Source organism: Lissotriton helveticus, chromosome 4_1 (assembly GCF_964261635.1).
Source record: "Lissotriton helveticus chromosome 4_1, aLisHel1.1, whole genome shotgun sequence".
NCBI lineage: Eukaryota > Metazoa > Chordata > Amphibia > Caudata > Salamandridae > Lissotriton > Lissotriton helveticus.
This window is the reverse complement of record NC_136063.1, coordinates 129,657,174-129,680,049: the sequence shown is the minus strand read 5'-3', so window position 1 is coordinate 129,680,049 and position 22,876 is coordinate 129,657,174.

Here is a 22,876-nt window from a genome sequence, read left to right as displayed (position 1 = left end):
CAATAAATGGCAACACTGCACCATGTCCTCTCTGGGCCGGATCACGGCCGTGAAGATGACTGTCCTCCCTCAGATCCTATACCTCTTCCAAACTCTTCCCCTTCGACCTCCGTAGGACTGGCTCCAGCGAACGGAAGCGGACTTATCACGCTTTACCTGGCATGGCCGCAAGCCGTGATTCCGCCATCAAGTGACGGCTCTGCCGCCGGAGAAAGGAGGGGTGGGAGTTCCCGACATCCAACTCTACTTTTACGCGACCCAGCTTAGGTATTTAGTGGAGTGGCAACGCCTGGAGTCTGATAAGCATTGGCTGTTCCAGGATCAAGCAGTGGCAGGTCGACCATTACAGGGAGTACCCTTCCTCAGCAGGCAACATCGACCTCCAAACCTCTATGCCTCATACATCACAAGCACAATTCTAGACACCTGGGACCGTATGAACATATCTAAACAGCTCACCACTTTTCCATCGCCCCTCACTCCGTTGTTCGATAACCCGGAGTTCCACCCCAGCACAGAGGCTTCCGCCTTTAAATCATGGTGTTCCTCTCCCTGCAGATCACTGGGACACCTCTTTGATTTGGATGGCGTCATTTCTTTTCCGTGATTTAGGGACGCCTATGGCCTCTCAGAGCAGAAGCGACTGCCATACTTACAAGTCCTGCACTGGGCAATGCACCCCACAGTCAGACTACAAGCGCAGCGCCTACTGACGACCTATGAGAAGTGGTTAGTAACGCGCACTTCTGACAAAAAGCTACTATCTGATCTCTCTAAAATGCTGCTGACCGCCAATTCATACACATACAATGCTGGCCGCACCAGGTGGGAGCGAGAGCTGGGAAGGAGCCTTGGCCACAAACAGTGGGAGGGAATCTACTACAGAGCTAGACACTCAGCGTACCACATGGGCCTTACGGAGACACTGACTAAGGTAGCCACATATTGGTACTACAACCCTGAGCGCATTCACCAGTTTGATAGTAGCAGGAGTGATTGATGCTGGAGGGAATGCGGGGAGGCCGGCACACTAGAACACGTCCTTTAGAGTTGCCAGGTTATACAACCTTACTGGAACCAAGTCCTCGATGAAGTAGACACACACCTTGATACGCAGATCCCACATTTCCCCTCATATGTTGTCCTGGGCTTACCTAATCCATTCACATATCCCCTCAAATCACGCAGAGGCCGCTTGATTGCTATTGCCTTAGGAGCGGCGCCTCAAAACATCCTATCTCACTGGCGCTCTGCTCAACCACCAACGCACACAGGCTGGCTCCAAAGGCTATGGGCAGTGTTAGGTATGGAGAAACTCACATTAACATTGGCAGGTAGAGGGTCTAAGTTTCCTGAGCTATGGCAACCCTTTCTCCCTCTATTGGGGTCAGAATTTCGGGAACTAACCGGTCCCCGGTATTTGCGACTCCTTCGTGTCCCAGATATGCAAATCCCAGAAGCTAAAGCCCAAGAAACACACCAAACACGACGTTGAGGGCTGTTCTTTATTCTTTGCATTTTTCTTTTCTGTTTCAGGTGGACAAGGGGGGGGGCAGGGTGGAAGGGGGAAAGATTCTTCTATCCTGGGATGCCTCCTGATTTATTTGTTTGAGGGCCGGCTCCATGCTTTTTACCTTGGTAATACTACCTATTGCGACCTGAGGGTCACTTATGTGTACTATTAACAGAGCTGAGTGCCTACCTTTTTACTTTTGTCTGTTGAATATCTATAAAGAGATTTAAACCATAAAGATGAGAAGATTTACAAGCAGGGGAAAAGAAAGCGGAGAAAACTATTTCACCATCAAAGTGAAAATCCACAGAGCAGCTTGTTCAAGATTTCTTTTTGTACTACTGGTCTACAGACATGAGACACCTTGAGCTGTAAGGTGTTTTGGCATGTCTCTCATTTCTGAAGGTTTAAAATATTCCTCACATTCCTTGGCTTGAATGACCCACAACGCGTAATGAATTCAAAGTTGCTCCAATCAGGGGCACTCAAAATATATCTTTGCCAGGGCCCCAATTATCCTTAAGCCGTCACTTGCCACCCTTACCTTAGCCCTCACACTCTCAGGCAGTTGGTGTCAATAAATAACAAGCATTTGCAATGCAAAAGGACTCGCGTTTACGCGAGACGCGAGACCTACTGCATTGCATCACCGACAACGGGCGGGGGGGGGGAGGCACGGACAGCAGGAGTGCGGGTGGGGTGAGGGCAGAGAAGGTACGGACAACAGAAATGTGGGTGGAAGAGGGGTAAGGAGGCACAGAAAAAGATAGTGCTGACAGTCTAAATAACACGTACTGCAGGGTGTAACACTCAAAGCAAACGGACCCGTAGCCATGGGAGGGTACAAATTACAACATGGGAATAATAAGGAGGGACTAACAAGCCTCATAATCAATCTGAAGACGAAATTGTTGAAGGACAAACACACAATCCAATGAAAAATATGGGAGGGGTAGTGGGGGGGGGGGCTTCTCTCCCATAATGAACTACACCAGATCAACACCAGAGCAGCGCTTGCGCGCTGGCTCAAGGCTCGACCTAAAAATGAAATATAATATTTCTGTGTCATTTCTCCATCCTTACTTCACCTCACCTCATTGATCTCAACCCTCACTCTCATGCTCTATCTCCATTTTCTCTGAGGTGTTCTAAGGATAACGCCATTATCAAGTTGAAGTGAATTGTTCTTTATTGTTCAAACCCTGCTACATGCAGTAATGGAGATGAAGAGATGCAGTCTAGCCAAGAGCATCCAGTAACTGCTTCCAAGCATGGATGGACTGAAAATAGCAAGTAACTCTGGCAGATTGCTGTTCGACTGGTCCCAGGAGGGGTTGGGTGGTCAGGTGCTAGTGAGAAGCACGGCTCCCGCTTTTGTTACAGGGACGGATATTGCAGCACTGCTGCAAAACCAACCCCAGTATCAAAACTGGCCCCCATGGGTGCAAAACCAGCCCCCACCCATCTGGCCTACCTGGGGAAACGCCTGGTGCCCCCTACATCCAGCCTGGCCCTGCCTCCAAGTCAGGGCCAGCTTTAGCACTGGTGACGTCCTGTGCGACAATGATTTTTGGCGCCCACCCCAATGACCACCTCCGCAATGGATTCCTGCTCTACCACCCTTTAACTGTCTTCATACCCACTCTCTCAGATGCATTTATTTAGTTTTGTAGTGTCACTCATAGAGGTAAAGGGTGTCAGAGCACTTCACATTGTACACACATTTCAGAGACAATCAATCATATATGTGTAAATCAATGTATAGGAAATGGTATATGACGTAGGGCTACAAGGGGTAGGATTTATATGTCATCCATACTGGTAGGCAGCATAGTTTAGGTAGGCTTGGTCTGGAGAAGCACAAACTCAGAATTTAAAACGGAACACCATGGTTGGGGGTTCTCTTTAATAATCAGAAATGATTTCTACCCAAATGAACCCTTTGTGAAACATTAGGATAATGAAAGTCTGGGAAAAAAAATCAATACGCTCTAATCTATACTTGACATCTGCATGTCAGTTCTTTGATGACAGTAGTAGCTCACTGTTTTACATTAGGCGTTTAACTTGTAAACTACAAGTAACAAAAGGAAGTCTCTGACGAAAGCAGTAACCCACTGATCTACTTATGTTCTATTCACTTTGTGATTGCATGGTACACATTCTTTGCATCAGGCATATTAACCCTCTGCACTACCTTATGAGGAATCAAATTTCCAGCAGTCAAAACTTCCACTAGACTAAACTTTGGTTTCTTGCTGGGAAGAACATTAATTACCAGAGTAAACTTGACATTTTTATTATCGGTTCAAAATTGCCGGAGGCCAGGAACACGCCCCCAAACAAAGTCTGCACCAAGTGCGGTGGCACTGGTCGCACCACCCTAGAGCCAGTCCTGCTCCAAGCATTCCAGAATTACACATAGCTAAGAAGTGACAATGGGTCATAGGAACCAAAACTAACAACAAAACACCCTTTCATTTTTGTTTAAAAAATAAGTTGGAATGTGTTTATACTCATTCAGACCCTGAGATCCTGAATCTTCAACTTGCTCTACCTTTCTCATGGTTAAGAAAGGAACTTTAGTTCTTTCTCCTACTCCCACCCAACCAACGACAAAATGTCACGCACGCTCCCATGACCACCCTACCTCTGAGCAAAGCACTCTCAGTTTAGGCAAATTATGAATCCTAGTAACCATACCCCAGTATCTCATGAAGAGAGCTCCAGTGCATTTTGAAGGTGATTTTATCCATCCTACCAAAATAATTAAATAAACAGACTATTATCTATGTTTTTGTTAGGTTGTTCTACTTTTTGCAACCTTTGTGTAAAACAGCTGACACTTAGTACCATGAGAATGATTCTTGCATCAAAGATTTGCAGTACCCAAAGACTGAATCCAAAGAGAGCAGCAATATGATTGTTTTTATTGACCCTTTCATGTTATCTTGTACAATATACAGTGCCCTATGGCGTTAAGTGCATTTTCTAATTAAATTAAATTGCATGTTTACATTGTTTTGGATCAACTTTCATTTAACAGAAGTTTATGTCAATGGTTTGTCACAGAGGGTCACTTTATTCAAATAAATCTTGTGTTAACAATGTGTCCCTCAAATTTAGCTAGGCCATATTAGGCATGGGGAAGCATTACAAGCTATAAGCCTGTTTATGGATGCCATGTATGTGACATTCTTGCTGACTCATACCTTTCCTAACAGATACATTTTATACCATGGCCCTTTTTTACAGTCAGGATGCATAGTTATATACCAGAACAAGAGTATACAGACGGAGTTCCCATCATGAAAATTCAGGGGGGAGCTGGTGGTGAAGTCTTGTATCCCTGAGAGTTCAGCAGGAGGGAAGCAGAGTTTAAGTCCTTGGAGATTCTTCTTCAAGATGATGAAAGTTGCAATAAAAGTCTTTCTCTTTTCCTTGGCAATAAAGAAACCACTGCAGGCCAACCCCAGAAGGTAACACACTGGCACAGGGGCAGTCCAACTCCTGCAGATTCTCTTGTTCTTCTCCTTGGCAAAAGGTCTATCTTGATGTCCAGAAGTGATCTAAAGTATTGGGGTTTGGTCCCCAATATTTATTCTAGTAAATCCTGTGTCCTCTGAGGGCAGAGGGTGCCTTACCTAACCAAAACCAGTCCTGTGCAGCTTCCTGGCAGGGGGGTGGAGACAGCAGTGTTGAAGGCAGACATGGTCCAGGTAGCTGAAAGGAAATCTCCTCCCACTACTCTCTATTCAATGAAGGCTTGGGGCCACTTAAAGGAAATCTCAGCTCCCCCACTCTCTATGCAGCCAAGGTCCTATTCAGCCCAGCCCTGACTCATCAGACTGCTGGAGCCCAAGCCCTCCTGTCACTCACAAACCAGACATTCAATACACAACCTAGCAGAGGCAGGCTGAACGGTTAGGTAAGAAAATACCTGCTTTCTAAAAGTGGTATTTTCAATCAATCAATCAATCAATCAACAAAATTTGTAAAGCGCGCTACTCACCCGCTAGGGTCTCAAGGTGCTGGGCGGAGGGGGAGACGCTACTGCTCGAACAGCCAGGTCTTGAGTTGCTTCCTGGAGAGATGGTCCTGGGTCAGCCGAAGATGGGTGGGGAGGGAGTTCCATGTCTTGGCCGCCAGGTAGGAGAAGGATCTTCCTCCGGCGGTGGTTCTGCGGATTCGTGGGACGGAGGCAAGGGTGTGTAGAATGTGAGGCGGCTGTTGATTTGGGGCCCGTGTTGTGGAGAGCCTTGTGTGCGTGGGTGAGGAGCCTGAACGTGATCCTCTTGCTGACAGGGAGCCAGTGCAGGTCTCTCAGATGGGCAGAGATGTGGTCGTGGCGGGGGATGTCCAGGATGAGTCGTGCAGAAGCGTTCTTTTCTGGAGTTTGGCTGTGGTTCCCGCGTAGAGGGTGTTCCCGTAGTCCAGTCAGCTGGTGACGTAGGCCTGGGTGACCGTCTTGCTGGTTTCAGTGGGGATCCACCGGAAGATCTTATGGAGCATGCGCAGGGTGTTGAAACAGGATGACGAGACGGCGTTGACTTGTTTGGTCATCGTGAGCGAGGAGTCCAGGATGACGCCCAGGTTGCGTGCATAGTCCGTTGGCTTGGGGCGGAGCCCAGGGCTCCGTCCCACGAATCCGCCACCAGGACTCGTCCCAGGCAGAGGGGGAAGGTCCCAGGATGAGGACTTCCGTCTTGTCTGAGTTCAGTTTCAGACAGCTGAGCTTCATCCATTCCGAAACGTCTTTCATTCCTTCCTGGAGGCTGGTTCTGGCACTGGTGGGGTCATTGGTGAGGGAGAGTATCAGCTGGGTGTCGTCAGCGTAGGAGATGATGTTTAGGTTGTGTTGGCGTGCGATGGCTGCAAGGGGGCTCATGTAGACGTTGAAGAGGGTGGGGCTGAGCGAGGATCCTTGCGGAACGCCGCAGATAACTTCGGTGGCCACGGAACGGAACGGGGGGAGGCGGATTCTCTGGGTTCTTCCGGCGAGGAACGAGATGATCCACTCCAAGGCCATTCCTTGGATTCCGGTGTTGCTGAGGCGCTATACTAGGGTGCGGTGGCATACGGTGTCGAAGGCTGCAGAGAGGTCTAGGATGATGAGGGCGGCTGTTTCCCCTTTGTCGAGCAGGGACCTGATGTCATCGTTAGGTGCGATGAGGGCGGTCTCGGTGCTGTGGTTTGCTCGGAAGCCGGACTGCGAGGGGTCGAGGGATCAGTTTCTCTCGAGGAAGGTGGAGAGTTGTTTTTTGACGGTCTTCTTGATGACTTTGGCAGGAAAAGGGAGGAGCGAGATGGGGCGGAAGTTCTTGAGGTCCGTGGGGTCCGCGGTGGGTTTCTTCAGGAGGGCGCTGAGCTCGGCATGTTTCCAGCTCTCCGGGAAGGTGGCGGATGCGAAGGAGCAGTTAATGATGTCCCGGAGATGGGGTGCGATGATGGTGTCTGCTTTGTTGAAGATGTGGTGTGGCGAGGGGTTGGTTGGGGAGCCGGAGTGGGTGGTGTTCATCATGCGGGTGGTGTCTTCGGTGCTGACCGGGGTCCAGGTGCAGATGGTGGTGGTTGGTGGCGCTGGTTCAGTGGTTGGGTGTGTGGACTGTGCGCCGAAGCTGTTGTGTATGTCGGCGATCTTGCGGTGAAAGAACAAGGCAAGTGAGTCGCAGAGGTCTTGCGAGGGTGTGATGTCGTTGTTTCCAGCGCTGGGGTTGCAGAGCTCTTTAACGATGCTGAAGAGTTCCTTGCTGTTGTGGGTGTTGTTGTTGTCCAATCGTTCTTTGAATGTTGTCCTCTTGGTGGCCCGTATCAGCTGGTGGTGTTTGCGGGTGGCGTCCTTGAGGGCTGACATGTTTTCTGTTGTCTGGTCGTAGCGCCATGCTTTGTCGAGGGTGCGGCAGGTTTTCTTGGATTTTATGAGGCCGTTGGTGAACCACAAGGCCCTCTTGCTGTCGGGTCTGCTGGGAGGGTTCTTCAGCGGTGCGAGGTCATCGGCGCAGTTGGTGAGCTACTGAGTGAGGTTGCGGGCTGCTTCGTTGGGGTCCTTCGTGTTGGTGGGAGGGTTCTGGCTGAGGGAGTTGGTGAGCTGGTCGGTGGTGATCTTGCTCCAGCTTCTGCGGGGAACCTGTTGTGGGTGGTGGTGGGTCGTGGTTCTCTCGAAGTTGAAGTGGACGCAGCTGTGGTCTGTCCAGTTTAGTCCGGTGGCGTGGCTGAAGGAGATGTGCTTGCTGGAGGAGAAGATGGGGTCTAGCGTGTGGCCGGCATAGTGGGTGGGGGTGTTCACCAGTTGCTTGAGTCCGAGTTTGGCGAGGTTGACTAGTAGGGCTGCGGTGTTGCTGTCATTGTTGTTCTCCAGGTGGAAGTTGAGGTCCCCTAGGAGGATATAGTCTGAGGAGGTTAGGGCGTGCTGGCTGATGAAGTCTGCGATGGCTTCGCTGAATTGGGTGCGTGGTCCCAGGGGTCTGTAGATGAGAGTACCCCTGAGGGTGGTCTTGGTGTCGGTGTGTATCTGGAAGTGAAGGTGCTCGGCGGCGGTGAGGGTGTCGTCGGAGTTGGTCGTGATGCGGATGGTGTTTCTGTGGACGATGGCGATGCCTCCTCCGGTTTGGTTGATGCGGTCCCTCCAGGTGATCTTGTAGCCATCCGGGATGGCTATGGCGACGTCGGGGGCTGAGATGGCGTTCGTCCAGGTTTTTTCAAACACAGAATGTTAAAACCAACTTCACTAAAAGATGTATTTTATCATTCTGAGTTCAGGCACACTAAATTCGTTTATCTACCATGTTCCCATGGTCAGTTAGGATTATAAGATGGTATAATCAAACTGCCCATTCTGGCCTATGTGGACAGGTAGCCTTGCAATAGTGAAAAACGAAATTGACTGTAATTCACTATCAGGACATGCTACACACATCAGCGCATGTCCTACCTTTCACATACAATGCACCCTGCCCTAGGGCCTACATTAGGGGTGGCTAACATGTAGAAAAGGGAAGGTTCTGCGACTGGTAAGTAGGTGCACTTACCAAGTCAACATGGCAGTACTAGACTGCACATAGGCTCTGCAATGGCAGACCGGAGACACACTTTACTAGCTGGGTACTGTGGCGGGTTTTGACGTGTACAGGAAGTGTGGCGCCTTAACTGGTAGCGGTGTGTGTTAGGTAAAAAAACAACAATAATGAAGACGGTGTAGCAAGGTCAGAGGAGACCCCGAAACCTCTGCAGAGAGTGGCCAGGGCCCACTCGGTAATTATGACAAGAATCCTGTGCACACGTTAAGCAAGGTGTATACATGTATCATACTTAATCAACAGAATGCAATAGGTAGTAATTGGAACAAAAAGGACACGATAAAAAGTCTATTTGTTCTTCAAAGGATTGTATTTGACCTTCCTTTGTTGAAAGGTATCTTCAAAATCAAATGACCAGCCGACACGTGTTTCGTCAAGCAGGGAAGGAGCCCGTGACTCTTCAGGGCTGTAAGCACAAATGGGGTAACGGTCCGTATAGCCAGTGATATTTCCGACCCAGTGTCTGGGGTCTGGGTTGAAAGAATCAGCGATAGTGAGTCACTGTGGACTCAGAGATGGGCAGGTACATCCGTCTCAAACCAGCTAATGCCTGGGATATGGCAGCGGAGAGACGGGTCCTGTCTTCCTAAGGGGCAGGCAAGCCGTCTCTCCGCTGCCATAAACAATGGCCCTTTTCAAAACTGTTCTTGAATTCATCCAGGAGCATTGTGCATTTGTTAAACAATCATTCAAGAATATTCTAAGTAAAACTAGAGTGTGGTCTCGCCCTAGCAGTGCAAACCAAAACTCCAAACTGGTTAACGGAGAAACACCTCCTGCTCAACACCTCCAAAACTGATTTCCTTCTCATTTCTCCTACGAATCACATCCCCAAGTTAGACCTTTGGATGAACCACCACACTGCCTTCAACTGTTCCCCCCTCATTACTGACTCAGCCAAATCTCTTGGAATCACCCTGGACAAGCATTTGAACATAAATAATTATATTAGAAATGTGCGCTAGGGAGCTAATCACCTGGTGAGAATACTCAGGAATCTCAAACCGTTCCTTCCACAAGCTGACTTCAAGCAAGTGATCCAAGCGCTTGTTTTGTCGAGGCTAGACTATGGCAGTGCTACAATCTAGGGTTTCCCCAAATATACCTTGGCCCCACTAAGGGCTTCATTGAATGCTGCTGCCAGACTGGGTACGGGTACCAAAAGAAATTTGCACATTTCCCCAATCTTAAAATCCATGAATTGGTTGCCCTACGAAGCAAGAATACAGCTAAAGATTGCCTACCTGTCTCACAAAGCCCTCCATTTCAAATCCCTCAGTTATGTAGTGCAAAAGCTAGAATTATCCAGAGGGGGTAGACCTTCTATGAGTGCCAACTCTCTCCTCCTGAAACCACAGATCTTTCTCAAAAAGAAAATGTGTCACCGAGCTTTGTACGACTCTGCTCCAAAGACCTGGAATCTCTCCCACCGGAAATACGTAGAATTTTCTCCAAGGTTGCTTTCAAATTGGAAGTCAAAAGATTCCTTATGAACAAGTTCTTACCCTAAAAGGGTTTTGTATCATCTGCTCTAATGCATTGGACTTACACATTTAAGCCCTGTGCTGGGTGCTATTCTTATTTTGCTCCCCTCCTATTTCGCTGTGTACCAGATATTGTCTTATACTTGTTGACCCCTTTTGTTTGTAACTGTTTTGTTTGGTATTCCTATTTGATGCCTGTACTGCAATTGTTACCTTCCTTTCCCTACAATTGTGAAGCGCTCTGATATACTTCGGGATCATGTTCACGCTATATAAAACTCTATAAATAAATTAACCAACCCTGCAACAACAATCCTGCATCTCAGAGACAACTGTATATGCCACAAAGATATAGCCCACCAGGAGAGCATGGTTAAGAAGCTGCACAATGCTTACTAAGCCCAAATAGGCTTCACCTAGTCTGATGTTACCACCAGCACATAGAAGTCTGGCACCTGGTCATCAGTGGGATCTGTCACTCATATTCAAGCACTGCATTGAGGGTACATGCATTTGAGGTTGCCCATGTGTCCACACTACGCTGGTGGCATCCTCAGTAGTGTCCCATCACCATCGTAGTTATACATCCTGTTAGCAAACCACACAGCTGCCACAGCCGCCATCTCCAGATGTGTTTCCCTTTACGAGCACACACGTCAAGGGACAACATCTAGCTGCATTCGTGATCTCCACTTCAAGCACAGTTCCAAAATTCCACACAATGTGGCTGTCGTGGTTAACCTAGGGTTTGGGCCCTGCAGTCATGATGCTGTGCAATGTGGAACATCCGGGCAGCTTGCCTAATATTCTGGTGAATTTCAACTGCTTTTCGCTGCCCGCAGTGGCGTCGGTGGTATCCACACTCTACAACTTGAGTAATAATGGAGGGTATAGCATTTGCTATTAGACTGAAGTGTGTTTTGCTGTTATCCTAACAGTGACTTGTCCTCTTTATTGTGTTCAGTGTGACATGCATCAAACGTGCTGCAAGCTCTCATAAATTAAAGTAAAAAACACAGTTAGGAGTGAAATACTTTTTTTTATTAACGTATTACAAAGTTATTAGTTATCTACATGCATCTTTATTTATTGCCTTTGGAAGTACATTATGTTCTTTCAGGGATAGTCATGGTACACATCAGATAGCTTTAGTCATCAATGGCCCAGTGCTAAGAAACTGGGCATTGCAAAATCCCTTCCCTCGAGCTGCAACCTAAAGAGAAATGAGACAAGGACATTTTAGTATAATTGAGACAATTACCATTTAATCTATATGATTTTAAAGAAATATAAATGTTTAAGGCAGCCAATCATACAATGTTTTCTCATGACCCTCAGGCCACAATCTAGTGTATGTCTCGAAATATTGATTGTTTTCAACTACCTCTCTGTCATAGCTTAAAAATGGCCTTGGGGAGCTATTTTGTTTCCTGATTTTAAATGCAAGGCTTTAAGGATGGGTAACATAATTTACAAATGATAAACATGTAGTGCCAATTTACTAATGCTTTGTGCCCAATTTGTGTTACTTTTGTAGGCAAACCAGACACAAAGTATTATGCTGGGATTTAATCTCAAGCGCAACTCAGGATTTGCATTGCATTGTTTCCCAAAGTGATGCAATCTTGTACTATGCAGTGCTTTGCATTATTTTGTGGGAAAGGGGCCTTCTTTCGGTGGTATGTGTGTGTTTCCAGGCAACGATCCATGGGTTTTGATAGAAACGTTCCGCACCAGCGTGGAACGTTCGGCGCAGCGGAGGGGTTAAACAGGGATTTGCAGACCAATGCTACACCTCCTTGAGGCAGTCGTACAGAGAGAAATGTTTTTATTTCTCACTAGTGTTTCCTTCTTTACATGCATGCTGCATTGTACAACACACATACACAGCAAGAAAAGTGTCAAAGGATAGTTTTTGTACAAGAGCTAATCCTTATACAATGCACACAGCTGTTGTGAGAAATTGGGTTGTTGGGTGACTGGGTTGTGAGCCCTAATCAAGGAGTTCTCACAATCCTTGTAAGGGTAAGGCAAAAGCAAACCCTAAACTAACCTGTGGTCAACCTCCTGGTAGCTTGGCACAGAGCAGTCAGTCCTAACTAAGAGACAGTGTGTACAGTATTTGTGCATTTTAAAGAATACAGTGAAAAAGAGTGCCAACTGTAGCTATCTTTCGCACTGGATCAGATCAAAGTCAAAAGTTCAGGCCGACCGTGATGGAGTGCAGGTCGAATACAGTCCCACATTAGTACAGCTGAAGTGTTACATTCTTAATTGAGTGACAAGAGTTCCATTTGTGTTAGAGATAGTCACAAGGAGCAAGAAGAGCATGATGGGCAGTTGTCAGTATGGTACGAAGAGCAGGCTGAAGCTTTGCGTTGGCAGTCCCCCTCTTGCAGTCAATGCTACTGTGCAGAGAGATGGACTGCAGCGGCTTGCGCTGATTTTCGGTTCAAGCGGAGCAGTCAGTCTTGGTGTGTAGACCCCAAAAGCTTGATTTAAGCTTGCTGTGCCACACCAATGGTTCAGGACTGAATAAGTACTAGTTAGGGGTCAGGAAGTTGCAGCTACTGAGTCAATGAGTTGTTAGCAGAGCCTTATATGTCCCTGAGGCACAGAACAGTAGGCGAGCAGACTAACCCTTGGAGTCACTTTTAGCTCCTGGGTTCAAGATGAAGTTGCAGGTCCAGTTCTCCTTCCCCATGCAGGAGGGCAGCAGGTCAGCACAGCAAGGCAGCTGTTCCTTTAGAGCAGCAGTCCAGCAGAGTGGCAGTCCTTGTAGCAGTGCAGCAATCCTTTTTCCTGTCAGAGTATCCACAGGTCCTGAAGTGTACTGAGTAGTTGGTATCTGATAGTTTTATACCCTTGTGCCCTGGCTCTGGAAGGTGAGAGGAGCTTCTAGACAGTGGCTTTGAAGTGCATGGAATTTTCTGCCTCCAAGCTAGCTGAAGTGACAACACTGATTCGCTAAGCCCTTAGTATGAAGGTAAAAAAAAAACTATTCAGTTGAAAGTGGAGCTGTGCTGTGCTTGCTCCCCATCCTGCCCGCAGATGGCCCATCCATGCACACATAATTCCTCTATCCTGTGACTATCTAGGAGAAATTCATAAAGTCGAACTGTCAGACACACCCAGTCATGCTACAGGCATGAAGAGGCTAAGAGCAGGAAAATGACAATTTTCTAAAAGTGGAATTTTCGAAATTGTAATGAAAAATCTGACTTTACAATTGAAGAAGGTTTGTCATTATGATTTCATAGACACCAAACATGACATAGCCATCTGTTCCCAATTGGAAATAACAGATTATAACAAGGAATCTTCAATGTTATCCTGTGGTAAGGGTAGGCCTCACAGTAATGAAAAATAAATGTGAGTTTTTCACTACTAGGACTTTTAAAACTTAAATATACATGTGCAATCTTTTAATTACACAGCACCCTGCCCTATGGGCTACCTAGGGCTTACCTTAGGGGGAGACGCATATGTAATAACAAGCATTAGCATAGCTAATAGGTCTCGCCTTTGGGACCTTATGTGTTTAGCCAGAACTTTTGACTATGTTGTAGAGCATTTTGGCTGCTGTGCATTATGTTGAAAACTTATAATAAAAAGTGTTAAGCATTTTTGTTACCTTTATTCAAACAAAGGCAACATTATATGCAACTGAAAAACCTGATTAAAAAAAGATTTGAACATAAAAATTGTCTTATTCTTATTTTGTGCTTGCACTGCTGGCAGCTACTTCCTGCCTGTTCTCATGCTTGTTTGTTATAATTTTTTAGTTATGGGGGAGCGGGACATAAATAACGGGGGAGTGGATGTTTGAAAACAGTAAGTTAATTAGAACACGAGCAGCTGACAGACACTAGGGGAGAATCAACAGATGCCAGATTCCAAGGGCAGACTGATGTGATGCTTAGGTGGTGCGCTGATCCAAAATGGTGGTGGTGAATGATGTTTGGTGCTCAGATGGTGACACTATATGGTGTGGATTGGAGGAACAGTGTGGATTGTGGAGTTTTGGAGTTCAAATATGTTGATTGGTGTGTAATTAGGCGGTGTGTATTGGAAATGTGTGGAGTTGAATTGTTTGGCCAGTAACTGTGGTGTTGTGTGAAATTATGCTTAGTGAAATTGTGTCATGGTATGGAGTGCATTTTGTATTAAGTGCAGTGTAATTGCGTAGCATATAATTATGTGGCACTGAGTGGTATTGTGTGAGTGTATGTTGCATTCAGTAGAGTGTAATTATGGGGCACTGAGTGGTATTTGGAGTGTATGTTGCATTGAGTGCAGTGTAATTATGTAGCATATAATTATGTGGCACTGACTGGTATTGTGTGGAGTGTATGCTGCATTCTGTAGAGTGAAATATTGTGACGTGTAATATGTGGCACTGAGTGGTACTTGGAGTGTCTGTTGCATTGAGTGCATTGTAATTATGTAGCATATAAGTATGTGGCACTGTGTGGTAATATGTGGAGTGTATTTATGTTGCATTGAGTAGAGTGTAAGTATGAGGTGTGTAATTATATGGCACTGAGTGGTACTATGTGGAGTGTATTTACGTTGCATTGAGAAGAGTGTAATTATGTGGCGTGTAATTATGTGGCACTGAGTGGTAATACGGGAAGTGTATGTTGTATTCAGTAGAATGTAATTATGTGGTGTGTAATTATGTGGCACTGAGTGGTATTTGGAGTGTATGTTGCATTGGGTGCAGTGTAATTATGTAGCAAATAATTATGTGGCACTAAGTGGTATTGTGTGGAGTGTACGTTGCATTCAGTACAGTGTCATTTTGTGGTGTGTAATTATGTGGCTCTGAGTGGTACATGGAGTGTATCTTACATTGAGTGCAGTGTAATTATGTAGCATATAAGTATGTGGCACTGTGTGGTATTATGTGGAATGTATTTATATTGCATTGAGTAGAGTGTAAGTATGAGGTGTGTAATTATATTGCACTGAGTGTTATTATGTGGAGTGTATTTATGTTGCATTGAGTAGAGTATAATTATGTGGCACTGAGTGGTATTATGAGTAATGTATGTTGTATTCAGTAGAGTGTAATTGTGTGGCGTGTAATTATGTGGCACTGAGTGGTATTATTTGGAGTGTATGTTGCATGGAGTGCAGTGTCATTATGTAACATATAATTATGTGGCACTGAGTGGTATTGTGTGGAGTGTATGTTGCATTCAGTAGAGTGTAATTATGTGGTGAGTAATTATATGGCTTTGAGTGGTACTTGGAGTTTATCTTACATTGAGAGCAGTGTAATTATGTAGCCTATAAGACTGTGGCACTGTGTGGTATGATGTGGAATGTATTTATAATGCATTGTGTCGAGTGTAAGTATGAGGTGTGTAATTATATTGGACTGAGTGGTATTTTGTGGAGTGTATTTATGTTGCATTGCGTAGAGTATAATTATGTGGCGTGTAATTATGTGGCACTGAGTTGTATTATGGGCAGTGTATGTTGTATTCAGTTGAGTGTACTTGAGTGGCGTGTAAATATATGACACTGAGTGGTATTATTTGGAGTGTATGTTGCATGGAGTGCAGTGTAATTATGTAGCATATAATTATGTGGCACTGAGTGATATTGTGTGGAGTGTGTGTTGCATTCAGTAGAGTGTACTTATGAGGTGTGTAATTATGTGGCACTGAGTGGTATTTGGATTGTATGTTGCATTGAGTGCAGTGTAATTATGTGGCATATAACTATGTGGCACTGAGTGGGATTCGGAGTGTATGCTTCATTGAGTGCAGTGCAATTATGTGGCGTGTAATTATGTGGCACTGAGTGGTATTTGGAGTGTATGTTGTATTGAGTGCAGTGTAATTATGTGGCACTGAGTGGTATTTGACGTGTATGTTGCATTGAGTGCAATGTAATTATGTGGCGTGTAATTATGTGGCACTGAGTGGTATTTGGAGTGTATGTTGCACTGAGTGCAGTGTAATTATGTGGCACTGAGTGGTATTTGGAGTTTATCTTGCATTGAGTGCAGTGTAATTATTTGGCGTGTAATTATGTGGCACTGAGTGGTATTTGGAGTGTATGTTGCGTTGAGCGTAGTGTAATTATGTAGCATATAATTATGTGACACTGAGTTGTATTGTGTGGGGTGTATGTTGTATTCAGTAGAGTGTCATTTGTGTGGCGTGTAATTTTGTGGCACTGAATGGTATTGTTTGGAGTGTATGTTGCATTGAGTGCACTGTAATTATGTAGCATAAAATTATGTGGCACTGAGTGGTATTATGTGGAGTGTGTGTTGCATTCAGTAAAGTGTAATTATGTGGCACTGAGTTGTATTTGGAGTGTATGTTGCATTGAGTGCAGTGTAATTATGTGGCGTGTAACTATGTGGCACTGAGTGTTATTTGGAGTGTATGTTGCGTTGAGCGCAGTGTAATTATGTAGCATATAATTATGTGGCACTGAGTGGGATTGGGTGGAGTGTATAATAGAGAAAGCCAGAGACAGAGATCAGGGGAGCCTGCGAGTGTCAGTCGCTGGTAGGATGAACGGGGTAGATTGGGACAAGGATAGATACTGATGTGCAGGGATGAGCAGGGGAGAGAGACCATGGAATGGCGAGGGTACTAGGTACTGGTAGGGTGGAAGAGGTAGATCGGGACAGGGATAGATATTGATGGGCAGAGATAGGCGTAAGGGGGCTTTGGAGGTTGGGAGTGGAGGGCAGGGACATGATTTTTCTTGCTAAATCTCATGATTCAATGAGAACTGACTAGGAGCTCCTTGCTTTGGACAGGCCATGTACCAAAAGTGCAAACAGAGCTGATCACTGGAGAAGCCCCAGAATGGATAAATTTTCATGATTAATCAAGATTTGCAATAAGTTGGCGATGAAAAACAAGAGCTTCTGAGAGTTCACAGTTCTTATACACTCCCCAAAACAAGGCAATGTTCGTGTGAAATTGAACAAAGGATCAGACAATACCTGAGCAATTGAAATGGAAATGAACTACTTTATTTACAAAATGCATTACAACGAGTTTAATAAACAGTGTTGAATAGCATTTGGACTGTGGATCAGTTAAAGCACTTTTTATATATACATCACAATTTTGTATAAAAGAATTAACAGGGTCGTACCAAGCTCCACCCCTAACGCCGGCCCCTCGCCCATCACCCCCACCCTGTAGTAAGCATTCCACAGCTGCGAGGTGCAACATATGGACCACAAATCACTGCAAATTCAGGCAAAGCATTGTTATATTGTAGCAGATTCCGCAGTCCACGAAAGGCATAAGTAGAAAACACGTACAGTGGGGAGAGGACCATGGCAAAGCGCATCTCTCTACCTGGGCCCAAGGTACTTCCAACAAGTGGCGGGCAAATACTTTAATACCAGTTTAGGGACGGGGAGGGGTGAAGCGTGCATTCCTGCTAAACGCCGTGGGCAGTATGCTCAGAGAGAGACCGGTGTGTGTACTCAGCTAATATTACTTGTTCTCTGCCCTCAGAGAAGGAGTACTCTACTCGGGAGCGGAGGACACGCCGTGAATGCCCTGCAAGCTTCCAGTCAAGTGCAGAACTTCTAAAATCACACACCATGGCTACAACTTCCCAAACAAACGAGGTCTGAAAGGAAACCATGCCTCCCTGCCGACCTTGTCGCAGCTTCAATCCAGTACATGCAGAGATTACAAAATATTTTCAATGCACTTATCTAATTCAGTTCTTTTCACCGATGACTGCGGCATACACACACTTATGTTGTTTGAGCATGTGCAGTTGTGTCTCAAGTCCTGCAGTTCCCCCGGGGCACAAGCAGGCATCCACTTCTGTCAATACAGCTGATCGCAGCAAAAAAACAGAAGTGGATGCCTGCTTGTGCCCCGGGGGGACTGACATAAAAAAACAAGCGCGCTGCGCCTAGCGCTGGCAGCAGGGGAAAGGGAGAGAGCAGGGGGCCTGCGCTTGCTTCCCTTACGGGAACGAGCACTGACTCCATATATTTGCAAGTTAATTACAAACATATGGTGGCAGCGCTCGAGCCCGCAAGGGAATAGCCACACTTGCACGCATTGCCATTAAAGGCAATGGAACGCGTGCACTGTTGTGGCTTAAAAAGGGGACCGAAGGCTAAAGGTCTCCTCCTATGCAGCGCATGCGCGCTACGTAGGCGAGACCTAAAAAGGGAGTTCAAGGCTTGGCAAAGGGGGTTTAATGTCAAATCGACATAACAGTTTAAAACTGCATTCAGGCTGTAATGGCAGGCCTGGGACATGCTTAAACTGCTACTTCAGTGGGTGGCACATCAAGTGCTGCAGGCCAAGTAGTTGCATTCAATTTACAAGCCCTAGTTATTTAGTATAGCATTCTACAAGGGATTTACAGGTAAATTAAATATGCCTGTTTGGCATATTCACATGAGTAAGCAGACACTCTTTAGCACTGGTTAGCAGTGGTAAAGTGTATTGAGTCCTAAAGCCAACAAAAATAAGTTCTGCAAATATGGAGGAGGTGAGGCTAAAAGTTTGGGGAAGACCACCCTAAGGATGACAGGTCTAACACCTAGCCACTATGGTGCATTGGAGTATGGCAGCCTAAAGTGTGCTAGAGCAGCAGAAGAGGAAAACAACACCATATATTAGTAGGTATGGTGCCGAAATAGAAATAGTACAAATTGCTGATAGCATCCTTATTATTAAATTCCTAGACAAAGGGGTCTATTAGTCCGCCCCCCTTCGCCTCGGGAAATGGGACCGCCCCCGATGTTTGCGGCAGTCCCACATGTGCAATTAGGATGCGCCTGCCACACTGGCGGGCGCATCCTGCATTTTTTGCATTGCAGTGTGCGGTGCTGTCAGCAGCACCCGCTGCAATGCAAAAAAGGCATATGTGCATTTGCATGCATAACGTGGCAGGCACCGCACGGTGCCTGACTCATCCATGCAAATGCAGGGGGATACCATAGGTACTCTCCCATGTACTCCCCCATCACCCCTGCATCCTGGGGGCCCGCAACAGGCCCCCAACTGAGGAATCTACATGTCTTTCCATGGCCGCAAGGCCATCACGGAAAGGCTGCTTCCATTGTAATATGGATGGCGGTGTCTAGCAGACACCGCCACCATATTCAACCCATTTCCCTTTTCTGCCCGGTCGACTTGTCGACCGTGCAGAAAAGCGGCAGACGTTCTAGCCGTCTGCCGCTGTACCAACCGCCATCATAATATGGCGGGGGGAAATGAGAGGCAGGTGGGGGATGATGTCGGGCGGATCACCACCGCCATGCGGGCGGTGGCGATCTGCCCGACATCGTAATAGTTCCCAAAGTATTTATGAGAGAAGGGGAATTATCAGTCAGAGTATACTTTGGTAACCCTTCTCTCATAATTCCCCATCTCTCATAAATACTTTGGGGTCTATTATGATGTAATAGACCCCAAAGGATTTATGAGACAAGGGTTACCAAAGTATACTCTGACTGATAATGGTCCCCAGTTCATGTGCAAGTGTTTTAAATCCTATTTAGGAGAAATAAGATCATGCAAAAGACTACTTTGGTGTACCACCCAGCGAGAAACAGAGCTTTTGAATGGTTCAACCATGTGATTAAAAGAACTGTACAGTTAGCTAGTAACAACAGTCATGTGTGGAGGAGAAAATTGCTCAAGACAGTGAGAGCATACAGAATGAGTGGAAGTGAGAGTACTGGATCCAGTCCATTTGAACTGATAATGGGAAGAACTGCTATTTCCAAAGATAACATGGGATGATTGAAAGCATCAAAAGAGGGCTCACTAATCACCACAATGGGGTGAAGGAAAAATTGTCCCAAGCACATTGTGAGTGCAAACGATGTTATGACTTAAATCATAAAGGTAAGGCAGTAGATGTGAAAGTTGGTGACAGATCAAGGATAAAAAGAAGTAGATTTATTGGAGAAAAAAAACCAAAGTTGTTTTTCCTATCAATCAATCAAGAAAATATGAATCACGCAACTCACCCAAGAGTGCCTCAAGGCGTGGGGGGGGGGGGGGTTTAACAGCAGCTCCGTTCAGTCAAACAGCCACATGTCTTGAGTGTCTTCTTGAAGATGTTCAGAGAGGGGGCACATCTGACGTAGATAGAAAGCTTGTTTCCTGTTCTAGCTCTGCAGATGCGTGTGGTTTCAATGAGGGCGTGGTTGACAGATTGGAGGTTTATCTTGGGTAAGTGGAAGGAGATTCTCTTGTTGAGGTATTGGGGTCTGGTGTTGTGGCGGCATTTGAAGACTTGGTAGAGTATCTTGAAAGTTACTCTCTTCTCGACATGGACGAAGGAAAGGTCTCGTAGGTGTTGGGTGATGTGTTCTTGTTGAGGGATGCCGAGGACGAGTCTGGCTGTGGTGTTCTGTATGGTCTGGAGTTTGCAGAGCAAAGCCTTGTTGATTCCAGCATACAGGGTGTTTCCGTAGACCAGTCTGCTGGTAATGAGTGTGTGGGTGACGGTTTTTCTTTATTGGGGGTTCCATTTGAAGGTCTTGTGAAGGATGTAGACGGTGTTAAAGCAGGTGGAGGCGACGGCATTGACTTGACGGGTCATGGAGAGGGAGGAGTTGAGTTCTGCCGAGGTTCTGGGCATGTTCGGTGGGCGTGGACATGCTGCAGAGGGCCACCAGGTGATATCCCATGCAGTGGAGTAGGGTCTGAGGACGAGGTCCTATGTCTTCTCCGAGTTAAGCTTCAGACATCTGCTGTTATCCGGGATGCAACGACCTTCCTTCCTTCTGAAAGCTGACTCTGCTGGTGACGGGGTCCTTGGTGAGGGAGAGCATGAGCTGGGTGTCGTCGGCTTAGAAGTCTATGTTGAGTCTGTGCTGTCTGACGATAGCGGCCAGGGGGACCATGTAGATTTTAAAGAGCATAGGGCTGAGTGACGACCCTTGAGGCACTCTGCAGTTGATCTCTGTGGGTTCATAGAGGAAGGGTGGCAGTCTGATTCTTTGGGTCCTGCAGGTGAGGATGGAGTGGACCCACTCAAGGGCGATTCCCCATATGCCAGCGTCGTGGAGTCTGGTGGTGAGTGTGCGGTGGGAGACGGTGTCAAAGGCCGTAGTTATATTAGTAATAGAAAATAATTTTTGCAATTCAGGTTAATAAGTGATGGTAACTAAGTGATGGTCAGGTTTGGCATTTGTCTTCCATTTCCTTGTGTAGGAGAGAGGGTGACAAAAAAATTTGGTGTGCGTTTCTGCATGTGGTATGCAGAGAAAACCAAATATGGAGAATGGTTCTCATGGGGAAGTTGGTGTTACAAAACAGAGCTCTGAGAGGTTGTACAAGGATGATGATGCCCAAAGAGAGACATTCCAAAGCCATGTGAACAGGGAGCAACAAGATAATATGACTAATTAATTGGAGGTGACAAGAGACAATTCCTAATAAGGTGATGAGGCACCATGTGATGATGACCAATTGATTATCCAAAATTAAGGGATTATGTAACAGCAAGAAGCAATGTAAAACTCCCTGGAAGGTACTAGCGTATCCCATGAGGGGGGTAGGGGGGTACTATATTTAGTAATAAAATAAGTAGGACAGGTTGTGCTGTGATTAAACCTAGGAGGTTTAAGGATTATTTGTGTGAATAATATAGGAGGCTGCGGGATTACATTACTGAATAATTTCTAAGGTGTTTTTATATGGTATTTATATTGTAACCAATGGTAATTATGTATCTAGGTATTTAGGGGCCTATTAGACCCGAGGTGGAGGCACTGTCCGCAAGGGCAGCGGCGTTCCCTCCATGCCAATTAGGATGTGACTGCCACCCGGTCACATCCTGTATCTTTAACATTGCGGCCTGCCGCAATCTTAAAAATGCATGCATTGCATTTGCATGCACAAAGGGGTATGCCCCGCGCAGTGCCTGCCGCTTTGTGCATGCAAATACAGGGGGGTACCATAGGTACCCCCATATGCACCCCAAACCCCCCTTCACCCTGGGGCCCCCCAAGGGCCCCCAAGAAGCAAAGGTCCACATGCTTTTCCACGGCGGAAAAACTGCAGCAGAAAAGTATGTTTACACATGCTTCCTAATTTGGCTGGCAGTGTCTTGCAGACACCGCCACCAAATAGCAGGCTACACCCCGCGGATCAGCGGCAGACGGACCTGCCATCCGCCGCTGATCCTACCACCATCCTGATCTGGCGGATTCACCCCATCCTAATCGGCCCCTATGTGTTAATTTTTATTAGTACCTCTATTTACTTAGGTATTTAGTTACTTTGTAGGTACATGTGTAATCTTCATTTGGATTAGATATATTGTTGTACATTCGATTTTAACAGTATCCAGGAATCAGTTTATTATAGTATATTACTTACTTAGGCATGAGTCACTTCTTTTACATGATCTTCGTGAACATTACTTACTAAGTGAAATGTTACTTATTTATAAAAAAAGCAGGGAGATGTGTTGTGATGGAAGGTAATTCAGGTGTACCTCTAGGATCATGTATCTTACAGGACACCAAACGAAGGTCCTTATTACAAGTTTGGTGGTCTGTGAACCACTGTACCCGTTGACCAAACTGCCGACACTGCCATCACTCTGCAGACGACCATGGTTGCATTTGGAGAAATGCAGCTGCCATAGGGTGGAATGGGGGGGATAGGAGGTGGAATAGGGGGATTTAACTGCCTTCCGTATTATGAATTGGGTTTTCTATGAGCTGACCGCAGCGGTGAGATCCATCAGCTTACTTTCAGCGGCAGCAAAGGATTTGGTGTAAGTACTCACGCCTTTCTTGTTCTTTCGGTCAGAGTTCG